Genomic DNA, 14,688 nt, shown 5'->3' on the forward strand with positions numbered 1-14,688 from the left:
TTTGCATTTTTGGGGGGGCTTGGGTTTTTGGGGGTTTAGGGGGTTTTTGGTTTTTGTTTTGTTCTTTTTTTGTTTTGGTTTTGGTTTTTGTTTGTTTGGGGTTTGGGGAGGTTTTTGTGGTTTTTTGGGGGGAGTTTTGGGGTTTTTTTTGGGGTTTGGAGGTTTTTCTTTGTTTGGTTTTGTTTTTGTTTTTTGTGGTATCATGAACACAAGCACCTCTGGATTACAACAATCTGAATTTTCACAGCTCTTTCTGCACTGTCTGTTGCATTCCTGGGACACAATGGGGGCACTTAATGTTTTAGGGATGAGAATCAATATGAATTTTTGGGCTTAATGATCTCAGAGGTCTTTCCCAGCCTTAACAATTCCATCAGCAATGGGCAGGGATAGGTGGAAAAGGGTCACTCTGACAGCCTCCTTTATATTCCCTCAATACACTCCCAAATCTGCCTTCTGTGCAATTTACAGCAGATCCTGATGGATTTCTGGTCCATGAACTTGCCAAGTTTCCCCTCAAACACTGAACATCAACTGCATCCCATGGCAGGGAGCTCTCCAGGTCACCAACCACTGCCTGAGGAAGGGGTTTCTTCCTTTTCTCTCTTATTTTTACCTTCATCTTCTTCCTGATGGGTTGTTTTTTTGGGTTTTTTTTTGGCTAAAAAACTGAAAAAAGGATACAGTTCCACATCTGTGTGTCATTTGGATGTGTCTCTGGTCCTGAAACGCTGCCCCAAAGCCACGGATGCTCCTGCAGATCCCCCTGGGAATGTCTGAGCAATTTGTCAGCACAGATTCATTAAAAAAAAACCCCCAAAACTACCGAGGAAAAAGGCTGGGAATCCTCCTGGTGTCTGCACAGGCAGATCCCACGGCAGTCCCTGTCAGCAGCACAGGTGAGATGAACGGCGTGGGATTGCTCCCAGCTCAGAGAAATTAATGAGGACGCTGTGCCAGGGTGAGTTCTGTCCCAAATAGATGAAGTGCAAGCTTGGAACATGTGCCAAGCTCCTCTGGTGCTTGTTTCACAAGTGCTGCCCATTTTCCATGCACGCCTGAGGAATTCTGCTTCCCTGAGCTCAAGGAGGGAGGAGAGGAAAGCTGAGGAGTGCAGAGAGCAGGTGGTGCTGCAGCCTTCTCCTCTGGCAAATCCTTGCACAAAGCACCAGGAATCTTTGTCTGGGTTTAGGCCACAGATTCTGGGCTGGCTCAGCATGGATGGACAGCCCCAGCTAGGAATTGCTGCATTCCTTTGGGAACATCAAGTCACAGAATGGTGGAGCTTGGAAAGAACCTCTAAAGGTCATCAAAACCAAGCACTGACACAGCACAGAGTTCACAGGATTCACAGAACTCACAGAATTCACAGAATCACAGAATGACCAGGTTGGAAGAGATCTTCAAGACCATCCAGTCCAACCCAGCCCCAACACCTCAAGAAACCCTGGCACCCAGTGTCACATCCAGGCTTTGTTAAACACACCCAGGGTTGGTGACTGCACCACCTCCCCAGGCAGCCATTCCAGAACTTTATCACGTTTTTTATAAAAAAATTTTTGTGATATCCAACCTGTATTTCCCTTGGTGCAGCTGGAGGCTGTGTGCTCTGGTTGTGTCAGTGCTGCTGGAGACAGAGCCCAGCCCCAGCTGAGCACAGGCACCTTTCAGGGAATTGTAGAGAGTGGTAAGCTCACCTCTGAGTCTCCTTTTCCCCAAGTTGAGCACCCCCAGCTCCCTCAGTGGTTCCTCACAGGGTTTGTGCTCCCAGCCCCTCCCCAGCACCCCCATGTTCACCATGGAACCACCCAAAGCACACAGGAGCTCGTTTTCTCTCCTGCAAATCATTGACAAAGCTGCTTTCCCTTTCTCCCTGCTCCCACACCACCCTTCTCCACCCCTCTCCCTCCCAGGGCTGTGTCACTGGGGTATCATTCCCACCTTCTCCCTGGAGCACTGCTGCTGAAGAGGGAAAATTCCCAAAGAAGAGGTTGTTTGGGTTTTTTTTAAGTGTTCCCCAGGAGCACTGGGAGGGAAACAGTGAAAACCAGACATGAGCAAGGTGAGGGCAGAAGGGCAAGGCCAGCAGCTTTTTGTCCCCAAAGATGCAGCCACACAACGCAACCCCACATTCTGGGGAGCCCCATCAAAAAAGAAAGCTCAGGTGAGCAGAGAAAAAGTCACAAAGTCTGTACCTAAAGGGGCTAAAAGAGAGCTGCAGAGGGACTTTGGATGTGGGGGAACAAGGGCAGGGTTAGATGGGATATTGGGAATAAATTCTTCCCTGTGAGGCTGGGCAGGCCCTGGCACAGGGTGCCCAGAGAAGCTGTGGCTGTCACAACTCTGGAAGTGTCCAAGACCAGGCTGGACAGGGCTTGGAGCAATCTGGGATTGTGGAAGGTGTTCCTGCCCGTGGCAGGGGTTGGAAATGGGATGAGTTTTAAGGTTCTTTCCCACCCAAACCATTCTGTGACTCAGTTGTGATGATGATCCTCAGGCTGACTGGGAGGAAGGTTTTATTTCAATCACAGGGTGTTGGAGAAAAGCACAAGAGGGGCTGGAGATATCTCAGTAGAGACATCATGGATGGGTTTTTTCCATGCTTGCTTTCTGACTGGGTTTTCCTCTCCTGGAAAGACCATTTCTGATCACTGACACATCCAGCAGCTCCTGGGATTGGTGGTGAACAGGAGCAAAATGCAAAATGGTCTTTTGGGCAGGTCCCACCTCGTGTGCCCTGGGTTATTCAATCCTCACAGGGCAGCTCACAGGTTTCATTAGATCTGGCCCTAAATGAGGGCTCTGCTGAGCTTTGGAGTCCTCCTCTCTCCCCATCCTCCAGTTCTCTGCATCTTCTGAGTGGAAACAACACAAAACTGAGAAACAGGGAGGAGCTGTCACCACCCCACTCCACGAGGCCAGCACAGAGAGGATGTTTTCCCGCTTGAGGATGGTTTATCCAAGCTGCACACACACTCTCTCACACTCACACGCTCTCACACACACAACACAGCCGTTTTCTCACCAAGCCCTGGGGATTTTGGCACTCCCTCCCACTCTCCTGGTCGTGCACAGCCCCACTTCCCAGCTGAAGTAATTGCTGGAGGAGCTTCTTTGGAGGAGATGTGGAGAAATCTCCTCAGTGTTTTGTTTGCAGCAGAGCTGCTGGCGCTTTCCAGGGCTCCCAGGCTGGTTATGAGCAAATGGAAAACAGAAGGAAACCAAATTCATCCTCCCATCCATCCCTGCCCCTGCCGTGTCCCTCGTGCTGCCAGCTTGTCCCGTGGCCATCTCCAGCTCCACATGAAAAGCCCTCCATCAAACCAAGAGCTTTGCAGCCTCTGCTTCCATTTCAAAGTCTCTTTTTTTCCCTTTGCTGAGGATCTGGAGGGAAGGGAGAAGTGTTCAAAGCCCAAAGTTGGTTCTGAAGTCCAAAGCTGGGCGAGCAAAAGGGGTTTGTTTTATATGACAGAGCAGAGAGCCCAGGAACCTGTGAGGGCAACACCTCCCTGCAAATCAGGTCATTTATTTAGTGAGGGAAAAAAGGGTTCAGAGCATCAGGGCAGAAATCAAAGAGTACTTGAAGGAGGAGGGAAAGCCAAGCTCTGGCTTTGCCATTCCTGCCCTCCTGCTGGATCCCCACAGCCTGGCAGGCACTGAGGGAGACCAGGAAAATATTTCACTCCTTACACACTGCTTCAAACCCTCAGAGCTGCCCTTTCCAGGGGGACTCAGGTCAGCTGCCACTCTAAACTCCAAATATTTTCCTAGCTGGCAAATGAAAAAAAACCTCCTTGTGTCTGTGCCTGGCTCTGAAGCCAACGTACACGGGATGATAAAGCCCCTGGCACACATCTTGCAGGAGCTAATTATAGAATTTGGAAGCCAATGTGATAATATTTTCTTTAGATGTGTGGTGCAGATGTAATTACTTCTCCGGAGATGCCAGCCGCAGATGACGCAGGATGCCCTTATGTAATCACCTTTATTATGCAGCTATGGAAATTTTCCCTCCCTGGCCCATCCCCTCGACTCCTTCTTTTTGTTCCTCACCCGTGGCTGGTTCAGAAGGTGATGGGTGAGGTCCACAGGCCAGCTGGGAGCACAAGGGCAGCTCCAGAGAAATGCCATTCCTGGGTTTCCCCGTCCATCATCCCTCCGTGAAGGAGCAGGAGATGATGGCAGGGCTGGGAAAAGGAAAAGGCCCCTCTTCCTGGAAGGAGGTCACCTTGGAGCCAGGTTTCCCCCATCCCTGGCATCTCCTGTGGCTTGGACCAGGAGCCAACTGCTCCATCCTCCTACTGTGGAGGAGCACCCTCCCAAAAACAGGCTGGGGATGCTGAGGATACAAGAAAACTGCAGAGGAAAGCTGGTTTGTCCCTGCAGGGTGAAGGCCTGGTGGGTCACAAACACTTGAGTTGCTCCAAAGGTTGCTCCAGAATGCAGGAGGATGTCCCAGGTGATCCACAAAGTCATTCCTGACAGGGCAAAATCAAAGTATGGTCACAGCCAAAAATGCTTCCAACACAAGAGGGATTTTTGCCTGTAGATCCATTCTGAATTTTCCATTTTGCCTGTGGATCCTTACCAAGGTTTACCATTTTGCCTGTGGATCCTTACCAAGATTTTCCATCTTGCCTGTGGATTCTTTCTGAGCTTTTCCATTTTGCCTGTGATTCCTCTTTGAGGTTTTCCATTTTGTCACTTCAAAGTCTCTCTGTCCCACTGCCCACAGGCCACTGAGGTCCAAGCCTGGGTTTCTCCAGGACAGAGGTGTCCCCCACCACCAGTGCTGCTCAGGGGGGACACAATCTCCTGGCATGACCAGTAAAACCCTGCCTTGGACACAAATATTCAGGAAAAAGGGTTGGTAAGAAGCCTGGAGGCATCTCCCTGTACAGGCAGCACATATTTTGGCTCTGTGCTCCCACCCTCTTCCATCCCTCTTCCTGGCCAAACTTGGATCTTTCCTTGCTGTTTTTAAGGATTAACTGAATTTTCCATTTTGCCTGTGGATCCTTACCAAGATTTTCCTTTCTGCCTGTGGATCCTCTCTGTGGTTTTCTATTTTGCCTGTGGATTCTTTCTGAGGTTTACCATTTTGCCTGTGGATCCTTACCAAGATTTTCCATCTTGCCTGTGGATTCTTTCTGAGCTTTTCCATTTTGCCTGTGATTCCTCTTTGAGGTTTTCCATTTTGTCACTTCGAAGTCTCTCTGTCCCACTGCCCACAGTCCACTGAGGTCCAAGCCTGGGTTTCTCTAGGACAGAGGTGTCCCTCACCACCAGTGCTGCTCAGGGGGGACACAATCTCCTGGCATGACCAGTAAAACCCTGCCTTGGACACAAATATTCAGGAAAAAGGGCTGGTAAGCAGCCTGGAGGCATCACCCTGTACAGGCAGCACATATTTTGGCTCTGTGCTCCCACCCTCTTCCATCCCTCTTCCTGGCCAAACTTGGATCTTTCCTTGCTGTTTTTAAGGATTAATATGTGATGCGGAGGGGTGATTCTGAGTTCTGGGCCATCCTGATGCCACCAAAGTTGCAAATCTGGGTTGTGAAGACTTTTCCTTCTTTTTTTCTCTGCGTGGCATCCGAGGCAGGGCATGGATTGAGGAGGATGAGCCTGGAGATGAAGGAGGCTGAATCCCTCAGTGGCTGGGACGCAGAGTTCAGAGAGTTGGGAAATGGGGGAATTGGCCACACAGCCTAAAGGAAAGGAAGCCAGGGAGATGGTGGCTGGAGCAGAACTTGAGGCAAAATCCTGGTTCACCCACCAGGGAAACTGGTTTCCAGTCATGGGTCAGTGCCAGTGCCTGCAAAGGAATGTGTCCTCAGGGCAGGGAATGCCCACATTCCTCTGAGGACAAAGAGCCACAGGGAGGCAGGACCTGGGGGATGTGTTTGTGGCACTCAGGTCATTCATTAACTGCAAATTCCAAATTCCCAGCAGTCCAGGGCCATCAGGTGGTCGAGGATTCAGGTGGCATTTCAGCCAAATCCCTCAGCTGGGTCCTTGTGGCCTGGAAAGGGACTGTGTCAACCTTGTGTCCTACCCAGAGAGGCCTGGGAGCCACCACAGGGGTGCTCCAGGCTTCCTGCTCGGTGTTCCACTGCCCCTTCAGGAGATCTTTCCAAGACTTGAGGATTCTCATGCCTCTGCTTCTGCTGAGGTCACTCAGCCACCAGTTCTTCCCCAGAGCAGAGGCTGGCCATGATGGAGATGGGATGGAGATGGAGATGGAGATGGAGATGGAGATGGAGATGGAGGTGCAGATTGGAGATGGAAATGGAGACTGGAGATGGAGATGATGGAGATGATGGAGATGGAGATGGAGATGCAGATTGGAGATGGAAATGGAGATTGGAGATGGAGATAATGGAGATGATGGAGATGATGGAGATGGAGATGGAGGTGCAGATTGGAGATGGAAATGGAGACTGGAGATGGAGATGATGGAGATGATGGAGATGATGGAGATGATGGAGATGATGGAGATGATGGAGATGATGGAGATGGAGATTGGAGATGGAGATTTGAAATGGAGATTGGAAATGGAGATGGAGATGGAGATGGAGATTGGAGATGGAGATTGGAAATGGAGCAGGAGAGGGAGATGGAGATGGAGCAGGAGATGGAGATGGATAGAGATGGAGATGGATGGAGATGGAGATGGAGATGGATAGCGAAGAAGTTAGATGGAGATTGGAGATGGATGGAGATGAAGATGGAGATGGATGGAGATGGAGGTGGAGATGGAGATGGAGATGGATGGAGAAGGAGGTGGAGATGGAGATGGAGATAGATGGGACAACATGAGCACACACAATTTCATCCCGAGCCTGTTCCTCCCTGGAAAACACCTCCCACCCTGAGCTAAGGGGGCTGTGACAAATCCCTAATTCCTGATATGGACAGAGAGGGCTTTTCCAAGCAGGATCCTTGACTACCTGGTGATTTCAGTGTTAATCTGACCCTCCTGGCTGCTAGCTGGTTTGCTCCAATTTATTTTTGCTAGGCCTGGCCTGATGCTTTGGGACTGTGAATGGGAGATTTGTTTCCTTCATTCTGGATAATCACCCAAGGATGAATGAATGAATGACACATGGAATGAATTACCAGGTTGGAAGAGACCTTCAAGATCATCGAGTCCAACCCAGCCCCAACACCTCAGCTAAACCCTGGCACCCAGTGTCACATCCAGGCTTTGTTAAACACACCCAGGGATGGTGACTCCACCACCTCCCCGGGCACCATTCCAACATTTTACCAGTCTTTCTGTGAAAAAATTCTTCCTAATATCCAACCTGATGCATAAGGAATGGTTTTAAACTGGAAGATGAGAGATTTAGACTAAATATTATGAAGGAATTCTTCCCTGTGAGAGTGGGGAGGCCCTGGCACAGGGTGCCCAGAGAAGCTGTGGCTGCCCCTGGATCCCTGGAAGTGTCCAAGGCCAGGCTGGATGGGGCTTGGAGCAGCCTGGGCTAGTGGAAGGTGTCCCTGCCCATGGCAGGAGTTTGGAGCTGAATGATCTTTAGGGTCTCTTTCAATCCAAACCATTCCATGACTCTATGATTCCACAATTCTCTGGTCTAGACATTATTTGGGAAACCTGAGAATTCACATCCTCCCTGCAGGCAGCTCAGACCTGACCCAAATCCCGTGGCCAGGACACCCAGCACACACTCTGGGCTTTCAGCACCCACAGGTGGAGATGCAGCAGCCTCTCCTGATTTATGGGAAGAGCTGGCCCATGCACCAGGCTGTGGCTTGCCAGCACTGCGAGGCTTTGTCTGCTCTGTGCTGCTACAGGAGGAGACAGCTTATACCAGCAGGGATGTTTTTTCCAGAATAGGAAACCATCCCTCTGGATGACATAAACCAGAGTCTTTTGGCTTGTTCGTGCTGGCTCAAGCTGAGCAGGCAGATGTCATGGATTGGACATGGAAAGTGTCCCCCACTGCAGCAGCTGGCATCAACCCAGCTTTTTGGGGTCAACCCAGCCTCAAGACCCCCCGTGGCAGCTTGGAGAAGGTCCTCTCCCATCCCCAGCTCTGTGTGGGTATGAGGAGGTCTCACACAGGCTCAAATTATTCCACTTAATGAGCAGGAAAAGCCTCTCCCAGCATTTTAACTTCCAGAGCAGTGGGATGTCCCTGTGCTGGTGAACCCCCAGGTGCAGAGAAGGTTTCTTTGATCACATAACCAGTTTCTTCTTGCACAAACAAACTCTGGGTGCCATCGTGCCATTTCTTCTGGGAGCTCAGCCACAGAGCCTGCTCAGGCTGTGCAGGCTGCTGGGGATTTTATCAGCATTCCCGGCAGAAAGGTTGGATTTCCTGGCACGGTGTAGTCATGCTCCCCTACCAGCCCCATCCTGCACGTTTGGCTGTGGTCCCTGTGATCACTCAACACATCAGGCAAGGCAGAATCTCTCCACAAACACAGGGAAGCCCTTGGATGTTCCACACCCATTGGCTGTCACAGAAAACAAGGTATTTCCTCTGAAAACAGGGCTGGAAATCTCTGCTTTAACAACAGAGAGGGGGAAGGGCTTCAAGCAGAGCCTGGCAAGGAGGTGCTGCAGGAATTCTGGTATCAGTGCCCAGCCTGATGGGTGTCAAGCACCTACAGGCACAGTCAGTTCACAGCTGAGGTCTGAGCTGGGTTTAAGTTGTTGTGGTGCTGGTTGGGAAGCTCTGGAGGTCTCCAGCACAAATTTAGAACTGTCTTCAACACCAGACCTTGGCATTGCCCAGCCAAGGCACTGAGACATCCTGGGATGGAGGTGCCACTTCATTCATGGCCTCAAAGTCTGTTCAACAGCCAGGGTATCCTTATTTAGGGTTTTTTTCTGCTCCTCAATTTGAAAATTATCTTCCCTCTAAATAAAAGAGTCTGGGCGAAGAGAGGAGAGAGGCTCTTGCTCACATTGGGATGTCTTGTACTAAAATCAGCTCCCCAGAGGTTTCCAGGAAGAAATCCCAGTGCAGGGAGCTGCTGTCTCTGCTCCCATCCCCATCTCCACCCCCACATCAAGGCTTTCCACCCCTGTTCCCTGGAGAATGGCCCAGCCCATGATGCTCCTTCAGACCTCAGTGCAGCTGATGTTTTCCTCCTTCTCTGCTCAGTGCAAAGAGCACTGAACCAACCCTGCAAAGTGCACTTGAGAGAGCTGGGGGATCTAGAAATTAAACAGCTCCAAGAGAATGGAAATCCCAGGGGGCTGCAAGGAAAAGGGAAAAGAAAACAGAAGGACATGGGAACAAAAAGTTTGGACTTTGGAAGAGTAAATTTTTCCTTTCTTCAAGAGGAAGAAGGCTTTGGGTGGATGTTCAAAGCCTGAGCCCAAGACAGAGTAAGGTCATCGTGGCTGGGTAGGGAAAGTTTTTTAGGTGGGTGAACCCAACCCTGTAGTCCCAGGCTGGAGGTCACCTCAGCTGGTTGGGTCTGGGTGACACAGTTTGACCACGGCCACCCAAAAAGAGCAAAGCAGAGAAGGACAAACCCCACAAAGGGCTGAGACCAAGCCCTGGTGGCTGTGTCCCATGGGACAGGGGAACACGGTGGCCTGGGTGCTGCTGGCTGTGCAGGAGCCCTGGCACAAAGGGGTGCTGGGTGAGAACTGGGGGTCTCTGTTGGCTCTCAGAGGTGATGGAGGGGCTCTGCAGGAGCAGGCAGAGAGGTTCCTGGGTTAGAAACAGGATTTGGGGGTTCAAAGGTTTACATCCCTCCTGAGAGCGCCAGGAGCACGGGTTATCCTGGATTTTCCAGCCTTCTCCAAAGTCTCTGCTATCATGATTTATTCATCTGTGGGGAGTGCTAAAACATAACTCAGCTCCCAAAGGGAGCATGAGCACAGCCTCCTGCAGCTGCAGTGTCAGGAAACTGCCTGTCTCCTGTGAGACCTGGAACTGCTGCAGCTCCTGCCGGGCAGCCACAGGCTCCTGTGCTCGGGCAGCTTCCCCAAATCCCACTGCTGGGAAGGATCCACGTCCCAGCAGAGCTCCTCAGCCTGGTCATTGCCAGAGAGGGATGGAAAGGGCTCTCTGTCTGTGTGGCTGCTCCCAAGGTGCACACGCATCCCCACACCAGCCTATTTGTCAGAATTCTCTGCTTCTGGAGCTTAAGGGCAAAATTACAAGCTTGAATCTCCACAGGAATGCATTGTGGTATAATTTACACCTTCCCCGTGCACCCCAGCAGTGCGTTTTGCCCTGGTTTAAATGCACATTAACCCGAATTTGATTATTTTGGCATTATTGCTGTTTTACTGCTCTCACTGTTGTTTGCCCACCAACACCGGCCCCGTTTGCGAGGCCCCGACCGGCGACTCCTTTGATGCCCAGACATCCTGCCAACAGAAAATTCACTTGAGCAAATGTGTTTAAATAAGTGGTAGCTTTGTGTGGCTTTATTTCCCTCCCTCCACGACTGCAAATAATCCAGAGTAAGTGCTGAGGCTGGATGGCCCCCGATGGGAAGCCTGATTGCTCTCCTGCCGCAGCGCTGGCAGCTGGGAAAGAGGGAAAAGGAGCTCTGGGCCATCCTGTGCCACCAGGGCTCTGCTCTGAATGATGGAGTGGAAAGAGAACAGCATCCACATCCAGCTTTTGGCCAGGTGGATGGAGCTTGGGACAGCCTGGGATAGTGGGAGGTGTCCCTGCCCACGGCAGGGGTTGGAATGAGATGGGGTTTAAGGTTCCTTCCAAACCAAACCATTCTATGGATGCATCACCCCATCCATCCCACCTGTCCAGTTCTCTGCCCTTCTTTCAGAGCTCTTCACAGCCTTTCATTTCAGCCACACAGCTGGGAAGCATCCCCAGAAGGATGGGAAAGTTGAGGAGGGTCCCTGATAGAAAGATCCCAAAGTTATTATCTGAGTGAAAGTGAGCTGTTTTGAGCAATCTTGAAAAATAGTCCAATTTGTCAGGCCCCAAAATTCCATTTGGAAAAAGCCCAGCCTCAAATCTCTATTTGTACCCAAACAAGCCCCCCAGACCCTAAAATCCCCTTTTGAAAAACAAACAAAAAACAAAACAAGCAGTCAGACCCCAAATCCCTATTTGAGGAAAATTTGGCTGCCAGACCCCAAAATTCCCCTTTAGCCAAAATAAGTTACCTGGTCCCAAAATCTTGATTTGATCAAAACCAAGCCATCAGGCCCCAAAATTCCCTCTTTGAAAAGCAACCCAAACCCCAGCTGTCTGATACTAAGATCCCTGTTTGAGCAAATTGAATCTCAAATTCCTCATTTGAGAAAACCAAGTTCTGAGAGTCTGAAATTCTTTATTTGAGAAAAAAAATATTAAAACAAAAGAACCCAACAGTCAGATCCCAAAATTCCAGTTAAGCAAAAAAAAAGCTGTCAGAGCCTCAAAACTTTCTCTTTGCAAAACCAAGCTGTCAGACCCAAAACTCCCATTTGAAGAAAAACACACAGTCTGACCCCAAATTCCCTGATTGAGATAAAACAAGTCTCTGAACCCCAAATCCCTATTTGAGCAAACCCCAAAACCTCCCAAGTCCACAAATCCCTATTTGAGCAAACCCCAAAACCTCCCAAATCCACAAACCCCTATTTAAACAAGCCCCAAAACCTCCCAAATCCACATATCTGTATTTGAGCAAACCCCAAAACCTCCCAAACCAACAAATCCCTATTTAACAAACCCCAAAACCTTTGAAATCCACAAATCCCTCTTTGAGCAAACCCCAAAACCTTCCAAACCCACAAATACCTATTTAAGCAAACCCCAAAACCTTCCAAATCCACAAATCCCTGTCTGAGCAAACCCCAAAACCTTTGAAATCCACAAATCCCTATTTGATCAAACCCCAAAACCTCCGAAATCCACAAACCCCTACTTGTACAGAAACAAGCCATCACACCCCAAAATTCCCATCTGAAAACAGACAAAGGCAAACTCCAAATCTTTATTTTGGAAAACCCAGCGTCTGACCCCAAAGTTCCCATTTCTGCTACAACAAACCATCAGCCCCGAATTCCCCTTTGGGGCAGACGGAGCCATCCCTTCCCAAAGCCCTGCCGGAGGTGGGCACAAAGAGTTAAAAGCTGCTGCGGGCTCCGTGGCCAATCCCACCGAGCGAAGGGCAGCCCTTGGCCCCAGCCCAGCAGCAGGTTGCTCTCCTCAGGTATTATTTTGGACTTTTTCCCGGGATACCACGCAGGCAAACAATGAATTTGGCGGCTGGCGGAGGATGGGGAGCTGCGGGATGCACCCCTGGGTTGTCCAGGTAAATCCCGGGGGGTGCGGGCTTTTTGTGGGGTCTTTGCTTTCCTCTCCTTCCCCCTCTGGCTGGGTGTCTTTGTTTGGGGCCGGGCAGGGAGCGAGGGTTTCGCGGTGGATTTAGGGCAGGGCTGAGCTGCCGGGACGATTTGCAGCTCATTTTTTGGGGGGCACACCGGGCTGCGCTCGCCGCGGGGGTCAGAGATGAGGGGTGGGTGGGGAAAGCTGCGATTTCCCCCTCTATAAACCCCCCTGGATCCAGCTGGGACCCCCACCCCCAGCACCCAGACCTTGCACCCCGGCGGATTTTAGGGCATCGCTCCGGTTCAGCAGCGCTAATTCAGCGGTGGGGACAAGGCACCCACCACGGGGGTTTGCTCCAAGCGTGGTGTCCGGGGAGGAGCGAGCCCTTCCCGGGCTGGCTCCGCGTCCAAGAAACTCCTCTGGGCGAGTTAATGATAAATCGCGGCCGGGCTGGTGGCGTGGGCGGCTGGTGGCAGCGGGTGGCGGGTCCCCTCCTTGTCCTTCCTGCGGGGACAGAGGTTTGGGGATGGCAGAGCCAGGCAGGGCTCGTGGGGACGGCTCCGTGGAGCCGCTCTGGGGGTGATGGCTCATCCCAAAAAGCAGGATTGGGTCGCCCCCCCTGCAATATCCCGTCCGCAGGGGGGGCTGGTGACAAAGAGAGGGGTCCTCCTGGCATTTGGGACCCTGGAACATTGGGATCCCTGAGATTTGGGGTGTGGGGATGTGTGAGGATGTTCAGGAAGATGCTGGGGAGACAGGCAAGGGATGTAGCTCCATGCTGGGACACTTTCAGTGGTGACCAGGAGCTTCCCCATATCCTCTGTGCTGGGGAGTCCCACGGGCTCAGCTGGCATCACCTCATCTCCAGCCACCTTGCCAAAGGAAATTCAGTGTATTAGTGCAGGGCTGAGCTGGTGAGACCCTTTCCAGTTGCTTTTTAGGGATGGGAAGTACCTGTTGGGCTGTTTGCACCAGGGGGTCAGAGCAGAGGTGGGGTGCACGGAGATGGATTGTTCAGGGTGGGGAAATCTCACCCTGGATCCCACTGGCAGCCCCTTAACAAGGGGAAACTGAGGCACACAGGGCTGGGAGGACCCCAAGAAGTCCAGCCCATGGCATGGGGCATCCCAGACCCTCAAGGGTGCAGCCAGCACTGAGGCTGCTCCATCAAACTGCCCTTGTCCTGTACTGAGGGAATCCAGGGAGTTTTCCCTGTGCCACCAAAGCTGGTGCTTTCCTGGGCAGAGATTGCCATCAGGACCTCACTGGGGACAATGACACAGCTGGCCCTGGCTATCTTCTGGGGGCAGTCACAAGGGTCACAGATGAGACCATGGATGAACCCTTCCTGATGGACACACGGGATTTGGGATGGCATTTTGGGCTGAGCTTGAAACCATCCTGTCCTGCTGCCCCTTGGGATGATGGGCACAGATAAGGCAGGTCATGGAAAATCCTTCCTGTCTGCCCTCAGGTGCATCCTGCAGGTTGCCAGCCTGAATCCAAACCCAGGGCTCTGAGAGCAGAAGGGGAAAAGGGGGAAAAATCCCCCTGAGGATGAGGACTTTGGCCAGGCTGGTGGATATCCAATGTGTAAAAAATTCCATGGCAGGATAATTCCTGGTGGAAAGGACCCCAGGAGCCCTCCAGGCCATCCTGCTGCTGGTGGACCCTGCCTGGTCCATTCAGGGCTTGAAAACCTCCAAGGATGAGACAAAAAAGCCTCCCTGGGACTGTACAAATGTACCTTGTCACATCTCCATGTCACCTGCCGAGGTTTCTCTGGGGCTTTGCCCACCTCGCTGCAGCCTCCTGAATAATTCTGATTTCTTCCCTTACTGGAACAGCTCAAGACTGGCGTGGCCTGCCAGGTGCTTGGCTTTTAATTCCACTCTGCCTGCTTTTTCAGATCCAGAAAATCCTATGGATTAAAACTGGGATGAAACCCCCCAGAGATGAGGAGCTGGGATGGAGGAGGTGGGCTTGGGATAGGTGGAGCAGCTTGCTCAGGATGAGCAATAGCCGTGCCCAGATTGATTTACTGATTATTTCACTGTCAGTAAAAGGTTTCCAGGAAGCTGTGGCAGGGTGTCCATTCCAGGAACACCCTCAGGGAGCTGAGAGGGAAGGAGGGACAAGCAGGAGGGCATAGATCCAAGGCTGTGTGCTCCACAGTGCAGACTGCTTCGCCCCGATTCCCCCTCCTGCCACGTCCTGGGGGATGGGGACAGGGTGGCAGTGGACTGTGTCCCTTAAACACGGCGAGCAACTGAGGGAGGAAAACTGATAGCAGAGTGGGAGGACTGGCCAGGGAAGGTGGAGCAGGCTGCTCTGTTCAGGCTTGGTCGGGAACAATGGGGCCTTTATTGGGGAAGAGCGGTGGCGAGGCTGGCAGGGTCAGTTT

General features: G+C 51.6%; 1 protein-coding gene across 3 annotated transcripts in view; it reads left to right on the forward strand.

The window, feature by feature from the left end:
* The window catches only part of LZTS3 (leucine zipper tumor suppressor family member 3), a 47,417-nt gene that overhangs the window by 13,613 nt on the left and 19,116 nt on the right, over positions 1-14,688 (forward strand). Inside the window, exon 1 of one of the 3 annotated variants that reach the window (XM_041488180.1) lies at positions 11,892-12,267. The exons of the other annotated variants lie outside the window; for them this stretch is intronic. The gene's annotated coding sequence lies outside the window, so the exon portion shown is untranslated. Of the gene's footprint in view, positions 1-11,891; positions 12,268-14,688 lie in introns of those variants that run through there. 3 annotated transcript variants of the gene reach the window in all.

The sequence above is a fragment of the Pyrgilauda ruficollis genome, unplaced genomic scaffold (genome assembly GCF_017590135.1).
Source record: "Pyrgilauda ruficollis isolate IOZ18807 unplaced genomic scaffold, ASM1759013v1 scaffold88, whole genome shotgun sequence".
Lineage (NCBI taxonomy): Eukaryota > Metazoa > Chordata > Aves > Passeriformes > Passeridae > Pyrgilauda > Pyrgilauda ruficollis.